The sequence below is a fragment of the Lactuca serriola genome, chromosome 7 (assembly GCF_051521515.1).
Source record: "Lactuca serriola cultivar US96UC23 chromosome 7, Lser_US96UC23_V15, whole genome shotgun sequence".
Lineage (NCBI taxonomy): Eukaryota > Viridiplantae > Streptophyta > Magnoliopsida > Asterales > Asteraceae > Lactuca > Lactuca serriola.
In genome coordinates, this window is record NC_136414.1 from 186,212,432 (window position 1) to 186,233,701 (window position 21,270).

Sequence of the window (21,270 nt, forward strand, 5' to 3'; positions counted from 1 at the left end):
ACAAGTTGAATTCCGAATTGATCTTGTTCCAGGAGCAACTCCCCTCGCTAAATCGCCTTACCGACTAGCTCCTGTTGAGATGCAAGAACTGTCCAGCCAACTCAGTAAACTCCTGGGCAAAGGATTCATCCGACCTAGCTACTCGCCATGGGGAGCTCCGGTCCTCTTCGTCAAAAAGAAGGACAGATCTTTTAGGATGTACATCGATTACAGGGAGCTAAACAAACTCACTGTCAAAAATCGCTATCCACTCCCACAAATCGACGATCTATTCGACTAGCTCCAAGGAGCTAGTTACTTCTCTAAGATAGATCTACGATCTGGATACCATCAAATCAAGGTCCGGGAAGAGGATATACCCAAAACCGATTTTCGAACTCGTTACGGACATTATGAATTTGTCGTAATGCCCTTCGGTCTAACGAATGCCCCTGCCGCATTTATGGACCTAATGAACCGAATCTGTCGACCATTCCTCGACAACTTTGTTACCGTTTTCATTGACGACATTCTAGTCTATTCCCGAAGCGAAGAAGAGCATGGCCAACATCTCCGACAAATCCTGGAAACCCTGCGGACGGAGAAGCTATACACAAAACTCTCCAAGTGTGAGTTCTGGCTCCATAGCGTGAACTTCTTAGGTCATGTTGTTAGTCGGGAAGGAATACATGTGGATCCTTCTAAGGTCAAAGCCGTTGAAGGATGGGCAGTTCCGACGACACCCACAGAAATTCGCCAATTCTTAGGCCTAGCAGGCTACTATAGGAGGTTCATTCAGAACTTCTCTAAGATCGCCAAGCCACTTACCTCGCTTACACAAAAGGGCGTACCATTCAAATGGACGGACAAACAAGAAGTTGCATTCCGAACTCTGAAGCAAGCACTCTGCAGTGCCCCAGTACTATCTCTACCAGAGGGAACGGAAGATTTCGTGGTCTACTGTGACGCGTCAAATCAGGGTTTAGGTTGCATTCTCATGCAGCGCGGAAAGGTGATAGCCTACGCCTCCCGCCAACTAAAGACACACGAAGTGAACTATACAACCCACGATCTGGAATTGGGAGCAGTGGTCTTCACTCTGAAGATTTGGAGGCATTACCTCTATGGTACGAAGTGCACCATCTTCACGGACCACAAGAGTCTCCAACACATCCTGAATCAAAAAGAGTTGAATATGAGACAAAGAAGATGGGTTGAACTATTAAACGATTATGAGTGCGAAATCAAGTACCACCCAGGCAAGGCTAATGAGGTAGCCAATGCCTCGAGCCAGAAAGAGTACTCTAATCGTCGTGTGAAAACTCTCTCAATAACCATCCAATCTTACCTAACCACTTAGATCAGGGCAGCCCAGTCAGATGCCATGAAGGCGGAAAACAGAGCAACCGAAGCATTACGTGGAATGGAGAAGAATCTAGAGGTAAAAGAGGACGGAGTATACTATTTCATGAACCGTATTTGGGTCCCTAATCTTGGAGGATTTAGGGAGGTAGTCATGAATGAAGCTCACAAGACGCGATACTCCATCCATCCAGGTTCAGACAAAATGTACTTGGATATTAAACAACATTATTGGTGGCCTAACATGAAGGTAGAAATTGCCACATATGTCAGCAAGTGCCTTACTTGCGCCAAGGTAAAGGTGGAATACCAGAAGCCCTCAAGGTTATTACAGCAACCAGTAATCCCCGAGTGGAAATGGGAAGGGATTTCTATGGACTTTGTGACCAAGCTACCCAAGACGTCAGATGGATTAGACACTATATGGGTAATAGTTGACCGACTGACGATATCCGCCCATTTCCTGCCAATAAAAGAATCCTACAAGATGGAGAGACTGACAAGAATATACATTCGATAAATCGTGAGGCTTCACGGAGTGCCAGTGTCTATCATCTCAGATAGAGACAGTAGGTTCACTTCACGTTTTTGGCAATCACTTCAGAAAGCACTTGGAACCCATCTCGACATGAGCACCGCTTATCACCCACAAACGGATGGTCAAAGCGAACGAACCATCCAGACGCTCGAAGATATGCTTCGCGCATGTGTGATAGACTTTGGGAAGTCCTGGTATACCCACTTACCCTTAGTTGAATTCTCGTATAACAACAGTTACCATTCGAGCATCAAAGTCGCTCCTTTCGAAGCGCTATTCGACGTAAGTGTAGATCACCGTTGTGTTGGGTTGAGGTGGGCGACACCCAGCTAGCGAAGGAACTAGCATCAGACAAGGCATTAACGGGACCGGAGATCATACGTGAAACAACAGAAAAGATAGTTCAAATCAGAGCTCGACTACAAGCCTCGCGCGACCGACAAAAGAGCTACGCTGATAAACGGCAAAAGCCCTTAGAGTTTCAGGTCGGGGATAAAGTATTGTTAAAAGTTTCACCTTGGAAAGGGGTCATTCGTTTCGGAAAACGGGGAAAACTGAACCCACGATACATTGGACCTTTCGAGATCGTTGCCCGAATAGGTCCAGTGGCGTACAAACTGCAGCTACCCGCTGAGCTAAGCAGTGTACACCCCGTGTTCCATGTTTCCAATCTAAAGAAGTGCCTATGAAATGAAACTCTCGTCATTCCCCTTGACGAAATTGAAATCAATGAGAATCTCTTGTTCGTGGAAGAACCAGTCGAAATCATGGACAGGGAGGTGAAGCGTACTAAGCAAAGTCGCATCCCGATCGTGAAAGTACGGTGGAACGCAAAGTGTGGGCCAGAATTCACGTGGGAACGCAAAGACCAAATGAAGCAAAAGTACCCTCACCTATTCTAGCATTCTCAGACTAGGACTTCCTTATTGGGCCCAATGGACCAATAAGCTTCCAATTTGACTATCTTGGGCTTAGAACTCTTAAATGGGCTCTAATTGGACCCACTTCCATTTATTTCAATATTTTGGGCCATATTGGGCCTAGAATGAAATAAATTATTTAAATGAACCATATTGGGCCATAATTAACCTAATTTAGCCCTAATAGGTCATAAAAATCACATTTATATTTATTTGAACCGAACATCACTTAACATAAACATGATAAAGGCTTAAGCATACAAGGCCCAATCTTTTTCTTTTTCCTCTCCAAATCTCGGCCCAAGCCCAACCCAAAGAATGAAGAGTTGACTTGTGAGATTGCCACCTCATTTATACATCACATACCTCCATGCATGGACCAACATGCATCTAAGTTAGTCATCTCAACACTCTCTCTCTTCTTCTTCTTGATTCTCGGCTGAGAGCATCCCAAACACACACTTACACTTCATCCAATTTTCTTAAACAAACTCTCTCAAAGAACATCCTCACTTTTCTTCATCAAATTTTCGAGAATCAAGAGCTTTTCAAAGAGACTTTCCACCAAAAATCATCATCTAAGGTAAGTTGATGTTAGATCCATAAGCTAGCTATTTCCTTTCATTCAAGAATCATCTCTTAATTCATTCAAACTTATGATCTAGCACCTTGGAAGCATCCAAGTTCGAGATCCTCAAAGAAAGGTTGCTAGGATCGAATTCTTCTCATCTTTTCCTTCCAAAACCGAAACCACACCCAAGGTGAGTTTCATACCCCCTTTCTTTTCGGTTTTATGAGTTTTTATGGGGGAGAATACAAGTAAATGTGTAGATCTATGTGTAAATGTATGTTATGTGTGATTTGATGCATGTTTGTGAGTGATATCATGTGTTGTGATGAAAATGTTATCCAAAAAGTATGTAAAAACCGAGATCTAAAACATAGGGAAGGAAATAAACATAACTTAAACTATTTTACCCTAATCAAGTCAAGAAAAATAACTCATATGGTTAGGATGAACATGCTTGGACATAAAACCCATTTTTGGGCTTAAATTGTTAAAAATACAAAACTAAGGGCCCAAACTGACAAATTATAGTTTCTGGAGGGTCAAAAGAGTCCAAACAGTTTCTATAATAATTTTTCTGAAACAAAACATTTTTGAAGGACTAAAAATGTAAATTTTACACTTAATGGGCTAAACTTGGGCTTTTCGGCCCAATAAGCCTCAATATGCGAGATTTTTAAGTTTGAGGGGCTAAAAAGGAAGTTTTCTGTAAAACAGGGGATTTAAAGTGTATTAAAACCATTTCAAAGGTCAAAAATGTTTTTCAAATTCAACAAGGATCAAAAATGTAAAAATTTTCTATTTTGGGCCAAAACTTTAAAAGTTGCAAAAATGGGGGTTCTAACCGAGAAAACTTCATTCTGGAAGGACTTAAGCTGTTTACAAAGCAAATTTGGGCTAAAAATGTCTTTTCAACAAGTTATGATACTAAAGTGTCAAGAAAAATGGTTTAAGGACTAAAATGGAAATTCTTTTATATAAAGGACTAAAAGTGTTAACTTTATAAAAGAAGGGTTGTGAAAAGGTAGAATTCTTACTTTTAAACAAACAAATCCCTTAAGAAAAAATACGAGATCCACGACTACCGGCGAAACATAATAACAAATACACTTTCAACAACCAATATCGTTACCAAACGAGTTGATTCGGTCTCGAATCAATAACAAAACCAAAAATCAATAAACCGTAGTACTTCAATAAACACACGATAACTACGAGGAGTCAATATTCAATCTTTGGGCTTGAAAGTTTCAAATCGTGCTTGTTGGGCCTTGCTAGCCCAATAACATGATCTTTGGGCCGGAAGGGAGACACGCTTACATGTTAATGGGCCTTCTATGACCTAATTGATGGGTTTTGGTCATAAGACATCCTATGTGCTCATACAAACCCTAATGCTTGGATCTAGGTTTCTCTATTGTACATGCTTTGAATCCAAGACTATAAACCCTAATTCTAGCATATGGAAATCAACATTAACATATAATTAGGTTTAAGATATTACCTTGATTGTTATGTAGCAATAACAATCCCAATTCCTCTTTGAATTTGCTTTGGAAGGCTTAGAGTCATAAGTGTCACTCCTCTAATGGCTTACAAACACCAAGAGCAAATGGAGAAGGTATAAGGAGAGAGGAGGGAGGTATGAATTCGTCCTTAGGACCTCTTGGGAAGGGTTTGACGAATTCTTAAGCCCTAGGGGGTTTATATAGGTGTAAAGATAGAGTTTCAGTCATTATCCTTATCTAGTTGCTTATCCACCAAGCAACCCATAAGATAATCCTTGAATCCTTATCATAGTCGAATTCTAAGTGATTATCACTTCAAATTCGTCCACCATATATATAAGATAATCCTTCCCTTATTTTGTAACTATCACATAATTACAATTCAGCCCCTCTAGTTTAATTAATTACACTTGATCACAAAATTAATTCTTAATTAATTATTGACCAATATTAATTAAACAAATATGATTTCTCCTTTACTATATTATTCTTATAACATATTAATAAATCATAATAACCTCTCTCTCTTTATTTATTTCTCCATTCAAGTTGCTTTGGTGAAGGCAACCCAAAAGGACCATGCACCCTCGGGTCAAGTACATACCAAAATAGTTATGGACTTAGACACTAATCCAACAGTCTCCCACTTGGATAAGTCTAACAACTATTATGCGTATGACTTCAGATCCTGATCTGCAATCATAGCTTTCCAAAGCCGCTGTCAACTCTGATCCTATCAGATACGCGTGTCCTTAGATAAGGGATCATATATTCCTCCATTCTAGATATCATATGAGATATGATTTCAAATCATTCTCTTTGTACTACTTCTCGATTTCTGATTTATGATGACTGACTAATTGAACAAATCAAATTAGCCCTAGCCCGGCCGAGCATTTACGTTTGTCATCACTAAACCATCGAGGGGCCCAAAGATATCACTTTTATTCTACTTTGAGTAAAAGGAATGGATAAACTTTGATACAATGCTCGCTTGCACTCACGCACCGAATCACACACAACAATATGTTTTATAACACCAAGTTACTAGTGTGTTTACATGTTATCAATGTGCAACCGATTTGCAAGATACAACTCACACATCTCGGTTTCAAGAATATAAGATGTTATCGTCTCACTAATCACTCGTGATACAATCTCATGGAGTGATCCAAGTGAGCGTGGGTTTAATCCAATGCTCAAATCACATTCGTAAGCACTCATGAACGTTGCAGCAAACATTTGCTTATGTCTAATGCTCTTTAGACAATCCACACACCAGTTCACGACAGTCTTCATTCAAATCTACTTCCAACATATGAACGACTGTGGCCCGTTTGAATAATTCGATTATTCTTAATAAACTCAATTATTCTGGAAGTCAAAACATGCAAATGTGAAACACAAGAATAATACTAATCCCATATGGCCTCAAAACTTTGAGTATAAATAAAACGCCTTTTATTTATCACCATATTGATTACTCATTATTTGTTGTTTCGGGTAATCAACTTCTTACTTGAATTCCAACACTTGTCCCATGCTCCTAGCATGCACACAATGTTTACATATGGTTCTTACTTTGTGAAATATATCACATTGAACACATTTCCAATCATTCTCATTTCACAACTCCAAATCCATTTTTCATAAGTTTAAGAATATCAAATTCTTGCTACTTATAGAATATGCTAGATTCTAACATTCTATGCAACTATCCTTTCGTAATGTCACTACACCAAAGTCACAAAGACTATTGCCAATGATATTACAAAGTCCTCTATCGGAGATTGTTACAAGACAATTCCATAGACGTGATGTCTCTCACTCAAAGTACATTCTTTGAACATCCTTTTGCATAGAAGTTTCTAATCTAGTCATAGATTTCTCAATATTCAATTCCCAATATGGACACACTTCCATATGTTCCATATGACAACTCATTCTTAATATAATCTTTTCTATTCATGATAATGTCGATATTGTCCATCAAATATGGAAACATTTCCATATTTTCCAATACTATACTTCCAACTACTCACAAGCGACCAATCCTCGTCGAACTTTGGATTGTCCTTTGATAGTTGTTTAATTATTTTAGTCAAAACCAATTCTAGTCCCTTTTCCCTCTAAATGCGCTCGACATTTGGAAAATTTTAGAATGGTCAAATATCAAAGCATTTGCAATCGATCCTATACCCGAAGCGTATGGGACACGACGCATAATGTTTTATTTGCTATGTTCTCAAAATTCGAATTGTGAAGAGGGATGCCGTAATCATAATCGAAATTTTAAGAACACACTATGTACCTTTGACTAAATTTTATTAACATTCCACAACCTAAGCCTTTAGATTTGAAATGAAGCTTAATATTCTCTCCCTTAATTATAGCAAAACAATTCTTCAACTATTGCGACTTTGCAAAGTTTGACTCTTGTTTTCTATAATTAATTATGCTAACCTTGCAATACTTTCCTTAATAATCATACAATCATAACTTTTATGCTCCCACTATCTTGATGATTATTATAAAACATAACACTTATGCTCCCACTAGCTTCGACATGTATTCTTAAACATCTTAACTTTCAGAAAAACAATGCTTATTGAATTTCTTAAGTTCATGTTTCTAATACTTAGTGCTTTGATAATCTTTTATCAAGGCTTCTTGAACTTACACACCTTTGCCTTCGATAGTTCATATGTGTGTCTAAACACTTAAGACTAATTTCCAAACCTCACAATTCAAATTATGGAAAGGGATACCGTAACCATAATCGAATTCGAGAATGCAATTTTACAATCACTATCTTCTTGAAATCTTTCTTAGTGAAAGCATTTCCTCAAAATCATTTTCATGAAGGAGGAAATCTTATGACACTTAGATTTAAATGGTGTATGTGTTCCTATCCATGTGAATTCGTTAAAACCAAAGTTTACTACAAATTCAAACTCATATGGACCGAACTTTCTTAATCTTGATTTCTTGCCTTATGGTAGCACAACTGCCCACCATGTCTTCCAAGTAGTCAAGCAGCTCACCATTTCCTATCAATGTACCTTTCATTGATTAAGGTTCTTTGCCTTTTATGCGTTCAAAATGAGAACTCATAGAACTCACATGCATAATTAACTCGATTGGATTGGCACAGAAACAAAATAATGTCATTACGATAGGTTGTAAACCTCAACTCGTGTGCTAGTGATGATCGATAAGGTTTATTTGATTTGTTCTTGAAACTTTTCAAGACTATAAAGACTCCCACTGACTCCTTGACATATACGATTCTCTTGTCAAAACATTTCTTGACAAACAAATATTCAAGAGTTAGTGTAACTTTTATCAAAACAAAACACTTCATAATTTTGGTCTTAGTTGTTCTTTGTCTTATCCAAGACATCACAACTTTCCACAATTGATGAATGTTATAAACCTTCTTAATACTTTTCACTCAATGTCACAATCTTAACTTTAAGACTTGTTATTGGAACGAAGTATGATTGACTTCTTGATTTAACCATATCTTCAATCCTTGATTCCTCTTCTTAAACATACAATTGTACTAAGACTCACTTAGAGGATCAATTGAGATATGGTTCTTAATCATTAAGACCTATCATAAAGCATAATAGCTACTCTCCCTTCTTCTTAGAATGGAGAAACTTTTATCTTTCTATCTACTTGATTCTTCTTATTCGTTCTGCTATTGATCTAAACCCTTTAATCAATTCAGAATTACACTTAATCTTGTAAGTATAATCATATTTACTAAGCTTTTAGTAAATCATGACGAATATCTTTGTTACTCTCATGGTGAACTTGATCAACACACAACTTTGTGTACTCGATCTCCTAGTCCTTCACTTGACACTTTGTCAATGAATTTGTCTAATTTCCAAATATGAAATTTCTCATTCATCGTGCAACCAAGTTGCATGATTCCAAATTTCTGTCCAATTGAAACTTGGGCGATGAGAAACTCTCCCTATTTGGTAAATTCTCGACTTTCCATAAATAACATAATAAGAACCAAATCCATTATTGCTAATAATAGAAACATTTTAACATCAATTTTTCATACACGCCATTGTAAGGATAAATAAATAAAATTTAAAATCAAAATTTATTTTATTGCGGAAAAAATTTGTCCTTACAATGCAACTCATTGAAAAACTTATGGTAATACATCTTTCTTAGCAATCTAATTCTAACTCTAAGTAGTAGCTTAAGAATCTAATCTTCGAGAAACGCGAGCGAAATCCATTCCTTCACGGTTAGATTCTGCTCACTTCTTCCCTTAAGCTTCCTTTCTTTTCTTCGATCCTACAAAACATCAATTGTAATCTTATCACATTATGTATTAAGAATCTAGAATAGAAGCTTAAAAGAGTTAGTCAATGGATTTTACCTAAAGGAGAGCCATACGTTTCGACTCTCCCATCTCTTAGATCTCTTAGGTAAATAGGGCAGCTTCGTCTCCAATGCCCCTTCTCTTGGCAATAAAAGCAAATCGACTCTTTTGGAGCAGGACTACTTCAGACATCGCCTATCTCTTATGATCAAACTTTTCGATCATAGCATGTCTTTCGTTACCATTGTCTATATCCATAGAGGTCTCGAAGGCAGATTCACCAATCAACTTTGCTTTTCTATTGCGCCAAACCATTGTTGATTCAGCAGCAATAAGCATATAGGTGAGATCTATAAGGCTCACGTCGTAGGTCATCATATAGTACTCTCTTACGAACTCACTATATGAGTTAGGAAGTGACTGAAGAACCCAATCAACAGCCATCTCCTCACCGACAACAGATCCCATCATTCTTAGCCTATCAATGTGTGACTTCATCCCTAGGACGTGTGCACACACGGACTTTCCTTCTTTATGTTTACTTGCCAAAAGGGCTTGAGTGATCTTGAACTTTTCAAGCCTTTGAACTTGTGGGTTAGGGAGAATAATTGGAGGAGGAGGAGGAAGTGAAGCATGATCTCTTGTTCCTCGATCGAATCGTGGAATATCATCTTCATGTGGAATGCTTGTTCCACGGGATTTGAGAAGACCATAGTTGTCAAACTTTGACATCTACAAAACGGGAGAAAACAAATTCAAGTTAGTTGATTGATTGAGTCCTTAGTAAATCACCCAAATGAAATACTAAGGCTAGGACCCAACACAATATTCTACAACTCGGGAGAGGGATGCCGTAACCCAAATTGCAGAACATTTGAAGGTAAGTGAATGAAGATTCACTAATTTCCACCATGAAAAATGAAAAAGAAATTTAAGTTTTAAATCTATGAAAACTCCTAGATCCTTTGAGATTCATTGAACTTTCAATGGCATGTTTAAATCTCGATATGCCCCTCTTGTTTGTGACTGGGATGCCGAGGATCACAAAGCGGGTGTGAATAACCATGCAAACTACATGGTGCCCTCACATATTACAATCACCTATTCGATGTGCCGGTTAACCACACACGCTCCACTAAACTATGACAAACATTGAGTCACCCTTTGCTACCTTTGCTTAGAACCATTTAGTGTGCCGGTTAACCACACACGCTCCACTAACGTCTTCGCAAGGGCACAAAGTGTAATTTCATGGAATTGCATCAATTCACTTTTGCCTAAGTAACTAAGATTGGGAATTTTATGAAAACATTTAGTTACTTTTATACTTTATTATACTTATAATGGAAGGTTTCGTCCTATCCTACCCGTTCGGCTAACGACCCTCCACTAGTCAAGAGTGCGGTGGGTAAGAGTGGATACCCATTCAATCGCCATTTTATAGGCAATTTCCTTAAACACCCCTTATAGACTAGCTTCGTGAATGAGGCCTACTAACGGTAAGACTGACTTTTACTCATACATATATATAATGTTAGACTTTTAATGTTATATATAGTATAGGGTGTATTTTATACTTTCAAAATACTAGGTGGTCTAATTTAACAATTATACTTTTAATTCAATTAAATTGTAAACCTAAACTTTTATGGATTTATTAAACTTCTTTTAATTATACACCATAATTAATTAATAAAACCATAAGGGTGTGATTTGAACTTTTTCAAAACTATGCTAGGGTTTTAGAATTTAACATTCCTAATTAAACTTTTAATCAACTTTTAAATTCCAAAACTTGAGGGCAAGTTTTGAAACATGTCAACACATTAGGGTTTAGAATTTAAATATACATCAAAATTAAACAATTAATCAAAATTTAAATTCCAAAACTTGAGGGCAAGTTTTGAAACCTTTTTCAAAACATTAGGGTTTCAACTATTTAAATTTTAAAACAACAAAACTTTTGGGGTTCAAATTTAAACTATAAAACCTAAAGGTCCAAATATGAAACTTTTCACAACAACAAGGATCAAATAAAAAATAATTCAAATTAACATTTAATCACATAATTATCCATATTTGATGATTTCTTGCAAAATAATTTATCAATTTTCTTAAAATAATTAATCAATTATCTTATAAGGAAACAATTATCTTATTAATTGATAAATATCTTCAATTAGATTAAAAATATAGTCAAATATAACATATAATCGTATTAATATTAATCTAACATGATTAGGTAATTATCCCAATGCAAAAACAACAAGAAATCCCGAGATAAGCACTCTCTGACGCGTTGACTCGTCGAGTCAAGCCTGGACTCGTCGAGTCACCTTGGACTCGACGAGTCCAACCTCCAAAACACCAAAAAAACGAATTTTTCAGATATATCAAGCATCATCACAATAGAAACCAATCAAGGCTCTGATACCACTGATGGGTTTTGGTCATAAGACATCCTATGTGCTCATACAAACCCTAATGATTGGATCTAGGTTTCTCTATTGTACATGCTTTGAATCCAAGACTATAAACCCTAATTCTAGCATATGGAAATCAACATTAACATATAATTAGGTTTAAGATATTACCTTGATTGTTATGTAGCAATAACAATCCCAATTCCTCTTTGAATTTGCTTTGGAAGGCTTAGAGTCACAAGTGTCACTCCTCTAATGGCTTACAAACACCAAGAGCAAATGGAGAAGGTATAAGGAGAGAGGAGGGAGGTATGAATTCGTCCTTAGGACCTCTTGGGAAGGGTTTGACGAATTCCTAAGCCCTAGGGGGTTTATATAGGTGTAAAGATAGAGTTTCAGTCATTATCCTTATCTAGTTGCTTATCCACCAAGCAACCCATAAGATAATCCTTGAATCCTTATCATAGTCGAATTCTAAGTGATTATCACTTCAAATTCGTCCACCATATATATGAGATAATCCTTACCTTATTTTGTAACTATCACATAATTACAATTCAGCCCCTCTAGTTTAATTAATTACACTTGATCACAAAATTAATTCTTAATTAATTATTGACCAATATTAATTAAACAAATATGATTTCTCCTTTAATATATTATTCTGATAACATATTAATAAATCATAATAACCTCTCTCTCTCTCTCTTTATTTATTTCTCCATTCAAGTTGCTTTGGTGAAGGCAACCCAAAAGGACCATGCACCATCGGGTCAAGTACATACCAAAATAGTTATGGACTTAGACACTAATCCAACACTAATTCCATGTAAAAGGACTTTCAATAGCACTATTGTGCTGTTGGGCCCCAAGGGCCCATTAGTACTGCTAGCGAAGTCGAGAAGTCAAATGCGAGACGGGCCAAGCGCCTTTCGCATTCCCGATAGCCTTGAATGACTTATGGAAATAAAGGAGGATTCTTACCCTCCTTTCTCCTCGGTTGTGGGGATATGAGAAAATGAGTAAGCAGATTCATGACGTTAAACAAGACAAGTCAGGGTGGTTGGATTATGTGAGTAGTATGGACGACGCCTCAAGGATCGTGCATAATTTCTAGTTATAAACTAGTCATTTTCAACAATGCGTGATTGTAACAACTCACAACCCTTAATTAATCCAATGTCACCTGGGTAATCAAAAACAATCGTCGTACCGGTATAACAATAAACAAGTCATGTAATTTACGCATTGGTAAAACATCAGGTTTTCCCGGGGAGTTCAACATTTTAACCTATGTGATGTATACAAAGTTCAACAATTATTCATGTTTTCAAAATCGACAAGCATATTTACGGATCTTCACACTTTTTATAAACAATACTCTTTTAAGAAAATATCAGATTTTCTGGGTTTTCAAACTTCACAAAAATCATTTTCCATAACATTACTTATGAACTCACCAACATTTCATATGTTGACCGTTTTCAAAATAACTTGTATTCTCAGGTAACAGGTAAACAGAAGAATATGTATCAAGTTATATCATGGTGTTTTGCTTAGATTAATGATCAAACGGTTTATGTTATGGAATTGTAATGTTAAAAACAATGTACTGAATGTAAACAATATCAGTTGTAATATTTCAATGCATGGTGATGAATGATGTTATGATTCATGTATAATCATTGTGATGGTATTCAATTAAGTCACAAGAGCCCTCGGACGTTGCCGCCGTCTGGTTCGGGGGTGTGACACCCGAGACGTCTCGTAATCTCAATACTGAAAATACGCCACAAAATATTAGGCATTCCTCATAATAATCCCAAGAACTAGCTCCCAACAAAACCCTAGGGGTTGTGACTTCCCTGATACGCATATGAGTCCTGTGCTTTCAGTAGTACGGGACCATACTACCTTCCACACCTACCCATATTTGTATCAAGTATCACTACAACACCCTAACAATAGCATATACATAACGAACACTCGATCCCCCACTCCTAGATGAGCACCACTATCCCATAATCGACCTACCGGTCTCATGCAATCCTCACATCCATGAAACTTCTACCAACCCTGTAGCACTAGTGTATGCTAATCACACATAACGCTGGACCTTATAGACTTTCGAAGATCCAACTCTACCCTAAGCTCCCAATCAGACAAGATCAGAACATAAGGCCAAATCAAACATTATCAGGCTATAAGATCTTAGTTATGTATAACTATGATGCATACCCTAAATAACTATAGTAATGATGTCAATTTCATAACAATAGAACCCTAGGCTAGCAGGCATCATATAATCAGGCAATTCTATCATGCAATTCCTGAAGATCCCTAGCCTATCACTACAAGAAAAATACCCTTTAATGACGTGCGAACAATGACACACACTGATTTACGATACGCATTTTGATGTGTTCTTAAAAATAATGTCAGCCATCCAAAATTTGAAAGATAAAAGACACGCATTTGTACGTGCCCTAAAATTATTGTCCCACAAAAAAAATTTACAAACACGGAGGGCACCTAAATTAAATGGGCGTCGTCTACAAATGTCGCTTTATATTTTTTTCATTTAAACGCGCGTTTTTAAAGAGGGATCCTCTAAAATTAGAAAATTCTAAAATTTTGAAGTAATCTCCCTTATCTCTCATAAAATCGTACAAAGAGCCATTTTCTCCCTCCTCCTTCAATCTAACCCTAGACACAACCACCGTCAATTCACAACGATGTCTTCCTTCTTCCTTACTCCAGATTTGTGACCTTCTTTGAAGCTATCTTATCCTCCCCCACCTGGTACTACCATACTCGAAATCGATGAAACCCTACCGGCCCTTCATCATCAACAATCAATGCCTCCATCAACTAGCTAGGGCTTTTATGGGAGAACTCCACAAAATTAATCAAGTTTCATCCTCGCAGTGTCGGCGACTCCTTACGCTCACACACGCCTATGCCGACGACTGCGACTTCTTACACTCACGATGTTGGCGATTGGGGTTCTAAGTCCTGGATCCACCTTCTGTCTCGTATCCGTAAGTCGTTTTCTCCTCCGTTACTTCTTTCAAATAGATCTGTCTTCTTGTTGATTTGATTTAGATCAATCCGATTTATAATACTTGAGTTAATCTGATTTGATTTGCAAATGAATGTAACTAGATATGCAATTTGTGCTTTCTACCTGAATAATTTGAAGTTTGCTTGCCTGCATTTTTCTCGTTGGTTGTTTCTAATTGTTTCTGCGATTATACGCTTGTCAATTTGAGATCATCTTAGTTTTTGTTCATCTATACAATCAAGTTTTTGAGTGAGAAACATAAATGAATTCTATACAGATCATAACAATAAGCAAGTAATTCACTCTTGAATCGCTGATATTTCAGAGCACAAAGAACCAAATCTAGGTCACCTCAGTAGAAAATCTCTTCAAGTGAAATAAAAACTTTATGCATTTATCATTTATGACTGTCGGCTAATTATTCTTACCAGTAATATTACTTACTTCTAGATCCATTTGTTTATATTGTAGCTATATGTGATATTTTCAGCCCACTGTGCTTAAAGCCCTCAATTTCGTATCTGATTGGCTTGGGCAATGGCTGAGGGCATCATTCCTGAGGTGCATTCTCTCTCCCTCTCTCTCTGGAAAACCATAATCACCCTTCTGGTTTTCTGAACCAAGTTCATCCGTTCTTGCCTCCGGTCCTATCTTTGGTAATGTAAGTATTTGCACACATGATTACATCTAATGGTCGGAGTTGGTGAAATAACGGCGGCAGCTGAAGTGGGTTCTCATGGCGGAGGTTCAGGATGTTCAAAGTTTTTGCCTTAGGAAAACCCATGAGTTTGTCCTTTCTTTTGATATAACAAATCTTTATATAAATCAAGAATCTTGATTCTTGATTCTAGGTGACATTCAGTGCCACATCACTTGCACCAGAGGTTCAGGATGTTATCCCTTCCGGACTTGTCAGAGAGACTCCATATCTGACTCATTCGATTTTCAACACGCATGATACTTTTTTTTCAAAACCTAGTCACTTTTTTAACATGTAAAAGGCTTTTCCTGCTTATTTATTTATTTATTTATTTTAGTTATCATATGGAGCATGAGCTACTAAGATACATTAGTAAGCTGCAGTCAAAGGATCTGTCATTATGCCACAGTATGATTCCTTTGGGATCTTGCACCATGAAGCTTAATGCAGCTACAGGGATGATGCCTGTGACATGGCAGCCTTTGCAGATATGCATCCTTTTTCTCCTACCCAACAGGCATAGGGTATCAGGTAATCAAATCTTTCTAATTTTGACTTACAATTCCAAATTATATTTCTATTGACTTTTTTTTTAACCTGAGAGCAACATAAAAAAATATCTTGCAGGATGTGTTCAAGAATTTGGGGGACATTCTGTGTACCATAACCGGATTTGACTCTTTCTCTTTGCAACCAAATGTTGGAGCTGCTGGAGAATATGAATGCACAGGTACATAAACATTACACTTCTTGTGTCGTTTTAATGGAGCTAACAAAATTGAAACATCATATAAAAATTATTTGGTTTTTATTTTTTACAGGTTGGATTAACAAGTCCATGGTGGATTGGGGTTGATGTTTGTCATCTAAACCTTCACAAGACATTTTGCATTCCACATGGTGGTGGTGGGCCCGAAATGGGCCCCATTGGTGTGAAGAAACACTTGGTACCCTACTTGCCTTCACACCCTGTGGTAAGACAAAACAATAATTTTTTTAGTTTGATGTTTATGTGTAATTAGAGTAATATGTTGTTAAGTTTATATAATTTAATTTGTAAATCTTGATTTAAAGGTTGCCACTAGAGGCATACAGCCCCTGAGCAGAGTAAGCCACTTGGCACGGTTTCAGCAGCACCTTGGGGTTCAACACTTATCTTGCCTATATCATATACATACATTGCCATGATGGGATCTCAAGGACTTACAGATGCATACAGTATAGCTATCTTGAATGCAAACTATATGGCAAAACGTCTTGAGGTCTCAATTTCTTTCTTTCCCTATTCATTAAGAACAAATATATAATATTTTTTTTAATTATTGTTATTATCAAGTTCTCAATTTTTTTCCTTTGGGATTAATTACATTGCAGAGTCACTATCCCATTCTTTTCCGTGGTGTGAGTGGAACAATTACCCATGAGTTCATCGTTGATTTGAGACCCTTGAAAGTAAGTTATAATATTATTTAGTCATATTTTTTGTTAAGTCAAAAAAGAAATAGCAACTAACTTGAATCATATTCATATTCAGACAAGTGCTAGAATAGAGCCAGAAGATGTTGCAAAACGTCTGATTGATTACCGGTTTTATGGTCTAACTATGTCATGTTCAATTCCAGGAACACTAATGATTGAACCCACTGAAAGTGAAAGCAAGGTATTTTTTGAAAAAAAAAAGAGTAAAATTTCTTTAAAAGTTATAATGTTTTTTCCTTTCCTTTCATTTTATATAACATAACATGTGGAATTTTTGAGTTGTAGGTTGAGTTGGACAGGTTTTATGATGCTTTGATCTCCATTAGACAAGAAATAGCAGAAATTGAGAAAGGAACAGTGGACATCAACAACAATGTCATCAAGGTAATTATAACAATAACTAAGTTCTGATTGTTTTGTATTATTTGTTCAAGAGTTATATTAGGTATAATGATGGAAATTAAAAAACTTGTAGGGAGCACCTCATCCACCACAACTACTCATGGCTGATAAGTGGACAAAACCATACTCCAAAGAATATGCAGCTTACCCTGCACCATGGCTTCGTGCAGCTAAGTTCTGGCCTACTACATGTTCGTCTCTCTCTCATGGATAAAATTTAATCTGAATAATTAAGAAGTTTTTTTTTTAATCCTGAATTGTTGATTGATGTGGTTAAAGATTGATTAACTATGGTTGGGTTAATTATGTGTGACAGGCCGTGTGGACAATGTGTATGGTGATCGGAACCCTTCATATATTATTCTTTTTATAGATAAGATTCTTCCATAAAATGGCATCAAGGCTAGCTCCTGTCACTGGTGGTGAAAAACTGATTTTCGGTGTCTTTGAAGCAGAGCGACCTACTATCAGGTTGTTAAATGGATTTTTTAATTACCTTTTAGAGCGTTAAATCTTTTTATTTTTTATGTATTGTGAAATAAATTATGGGTTTTCTCTTTTGTAGTCAGTTGCATGACAAATCTCGGATGGAGGCAAATATTGTTTTCCTCGAACAACATAAAGGTTATTTCTTACTTTACCATTTAATGCTATAAAGCAAAGTGCTGGAATACTTGAACCTGGAATTAAGAAGTTTATTTTATCATCAATGTCAGGAGATAATAGTCTTACTTTACCATTAATGTTATAAAGCAAACTAGTAAAAACTACAAGATAGGAAAGAAATGTTAAGAGAGTTGATTTAACATCAATAAACTTGATTCCTAATAAGAAATACGATACAATTCATAAGAAGTAAAATGGAAGTTTGGATCAATTGATTCAGAGTTCATTGTTGTGAGTTAATGTACAAAAGAATTAGTAAAAATACAAAAATGTGGGCGAAATAGTCATTTTACGTGGATTTAATGGATATCTCAGTTGCAATTTAACATCATGTATGAGTTGACAAGAACCTAATCATAGTAAATATGTGTGCATTAAGTAAGTGCTACAATAGTAACATTGTAATAAAAAGCTCAGATTCAAAATTAGAAGTTTAACAATCAAGATTTCAAGAACATAATGATGGAAGCTCACTAGTCTGCAACGAATAAATAGATAGGATGCCTAGAGATGAAAAGATCAGGTGAAAAGAACATACAAACCAGCTAAATTGAAATTTACCGCTGTGCAAGAGTTAACAAGAACATAATCTGTGCATGAGGAATCTTTAGATTTACAATCAAAAGGTAAATAATCTAGATTTCAAGTATTCCAGCACCTTGATAATTATTACATTGTTATGATTCACATTTAACACTGTTTTCTAATATTGTTTTGGTTGAACTTGTTATTCCTCAAATTTTAACAGATTCTTGAATTGTGACTCACCCCTGCAGCTTTCTGAATGTAGGCTTATTTTGGTGCTAGATTAAGTGGAGTTCTGGCTTGGTGTGTGCGAGTGGGAAGGAACCAACCCAATGCCCCCGGAGTTCTGGCACCTTCCATCTTTACTTCCTATGTATCTAGGTTAATCTACTCATATTAATTCATGTCTCAAAGTGTGTATTCCAGTATCAGGTATCATGATTTGTGTATTTACAAAATTTTGAAATAGGGTCTTGTTCAATGCTTTAGCTGTGTTTTCTCTAAGGGAGATCAACTTATCAAAAGTAAGTTATTTTTTTCACCCTTTTATTTAATATTTTTGTGATTGAATGAAAGTCTTAATGAAAGTAATTGACAACCCTTTTTTTTGTAAATAATGTTGTGATTGTGGGAGAGGTGTTGTGTTTTTCTCTGTTGCTAGGTAACCTTCTCAACAACAACATTCTACTTAAGCAGGTGAGTAATCAAGATTAAGGGAGACTTGTAATCATGTTTGGCATTCCTTTCCAGTAAGAAACAGAGTTGTATGATTATTTGTTAGTTTTATAGGAATGTATAACCCATGTTAGCAATGTATTATTTTTGCTTAACATTTGAATGATTCTTTGTATGACATTATAATTTGTGCAATTTATTTTATTTTTTGAGTATGAAATTTTATTTTATATTATGCAATGGATTGTATTTTTTGTATATGGTATTTTATTTCAATTATGAGAAATTAAATGCAAATTTAATTTAAAAATTAATAAATATATAAATTTTTTTTAAACATTTAAATTTACGATACGTAAAAAATGTGTGTCATCTTAATTTATGACATGGCCTTTCTTGACAGGGGCTTTCTTGATACGCATTGCGTGTCATTAACACACGCGTCGTAAGGTCACGACATGCGAATGCGCGTCGTCTTCCTTTATGACAGGGCCTTCCTTGATACGCATTGCGTGTCGTAAACGTGCGTCGTAATTGCGCGTCGTAAATGAGCGTCGTAAATGCGCGTCGTCTATAGACGACGTGTAAAAGCGCGTCGTCTCTCTTTATGACAGGGCCTTCCTTGACGTGTATTTGCGCGTCGTCTGAGCCTTTTACGACACGCAATGAGCATCGTAAAAGGTTGTTTTTCTAGTAGCGAGCTAGTACTAGCATGCTGTTCTAACATATCACATAATCAAATAACTTGTATGGTATTTTAGGGTCTACTTACTGGCTCTGGCTGATCGTACCCCTGCATCCTCCTTTACTTATATTGAAAACCATTATAAATTCATTTTGAAAACTCCCCTTGATTTGAGACTGGATTCACACGAGTGTTCCTCCAATTCACTCAAACCAAGGCTCTGATACCAACTTGTAACACCGTGAAATTTCAACCAATTTAAACTTTTCCAAAAGCAACTCATATTCATTAAGTTATTACACAAAGGTTTTCAATTCATTTATTATCAGAGTATCCCAGAAAAATCAACGTAAAATTAAGGACCGGTACGATCACGCCTTCGCCTTGCCGCGATCTCCTGAAGTACCTGAAACAATACACTAAAACTGTAAGCCCGAAAGCTTAGTGAGTTACCCCAAAATACCAACCACTATACCATACACATATCATATCATTGATGGGTTTTAGCCATAAGAACTTTCCTATGTGCGCATGCAAAACCCTAATGCTTGGATCTAGGCTTTCTAATAAACATGCTTTGAATCTAAGTCTTCTAATGACTAATTAGGTTAAATAACAACATTGAAACAGATCTAGAATCATACCTTTGAGTTCCTTGTTGATCTTGAGGTCTTGGAGCTTCTAGAGTCACAAATGTCACTCCTCTAATGGCTTACAAACACCAATAGCAAGGAAGATGATTTAGGAGAAAGGAGAGGGGAGGATCGAAATAGGCTAGGGTTCTCTTACTTTAGGAAAGGTGCCGATTTCCTTATGCCATGGGGTCTATTTATACTTGTAGACTCCTTAAGGGTTACAACCTAAACCCTAATTGGATAATCTTCTCTTAAGGCTATCCAAATCCTTTCCATAGATAAGCCTTGGATGATTTTGAAGCTATCCTAGCTTCTAGAATTCGTCCCTAGCATATCCATAAGGATTTACAGTGTAAAGCTTAACTATCAAACAATTGACAGTTTATACCCCTTTATTTAATTAATCTCTTTAAGTCACCAAATTAATTCTAATTAATTCTATGACTTATATTAATCAAATAACAAATATATTATTCATTATATTATTCTCATAATATACTAATAATATTTACTCTCTCATAATAAATCATCCTATCAAGTTGCTATGGTGAAGGCAACCCAAAAGGACTATGCACAACCGGGTCAAATACTTGCCTAATATAGTTGCAGCCTTAGACACTATTCCAACAGTCTCCCACTTGGGTAAGTCTAGTAACTATATTCACAAGTACAATTCGGTTTGCAATCGTAGCTCTCAAAGACGCTGTCAACTCTGATCTAATAAATCTTGTCCTTTAGATAAGGGAACGTACAGTCCTCTGTTAGATATCATGCCGACATTTCTATG

General features: G+C 36.4%; 1 pseudogene across 1 annotated transcript; it reads left to right on the top strand.

Annotated features, from left to right (window-relative positions):
- Nucleotides 1–16,134: 16,134 nt before the first annotated feature.
- Nucleotides 16,135–17,687, top strand: LOC145064637 (glycine dehydrogenase (decarboxylating) A, mitochondrial-like; annotated as a pseudogene). Its single transcript, XR_013688063.1, has 8 exons — nucleotides 16,135–16,146; nucleotides 16,238–16,390; nucleotides 16,491–16,678; nucleotides 16,791–16,868; nucleotides 16,951–17,076; nucleotides 17,181–17,279; nucleotides 17,371–17,488; nucleotides 17,614–17,687. The product of XR_013688063.1 is annotated as a glycine dehydrogenase (decarboxylating) A, mitochondrial-like (transcript).
- Nucleotides 17,688–21,270: the final 3,583 nt, after the last annotated feature.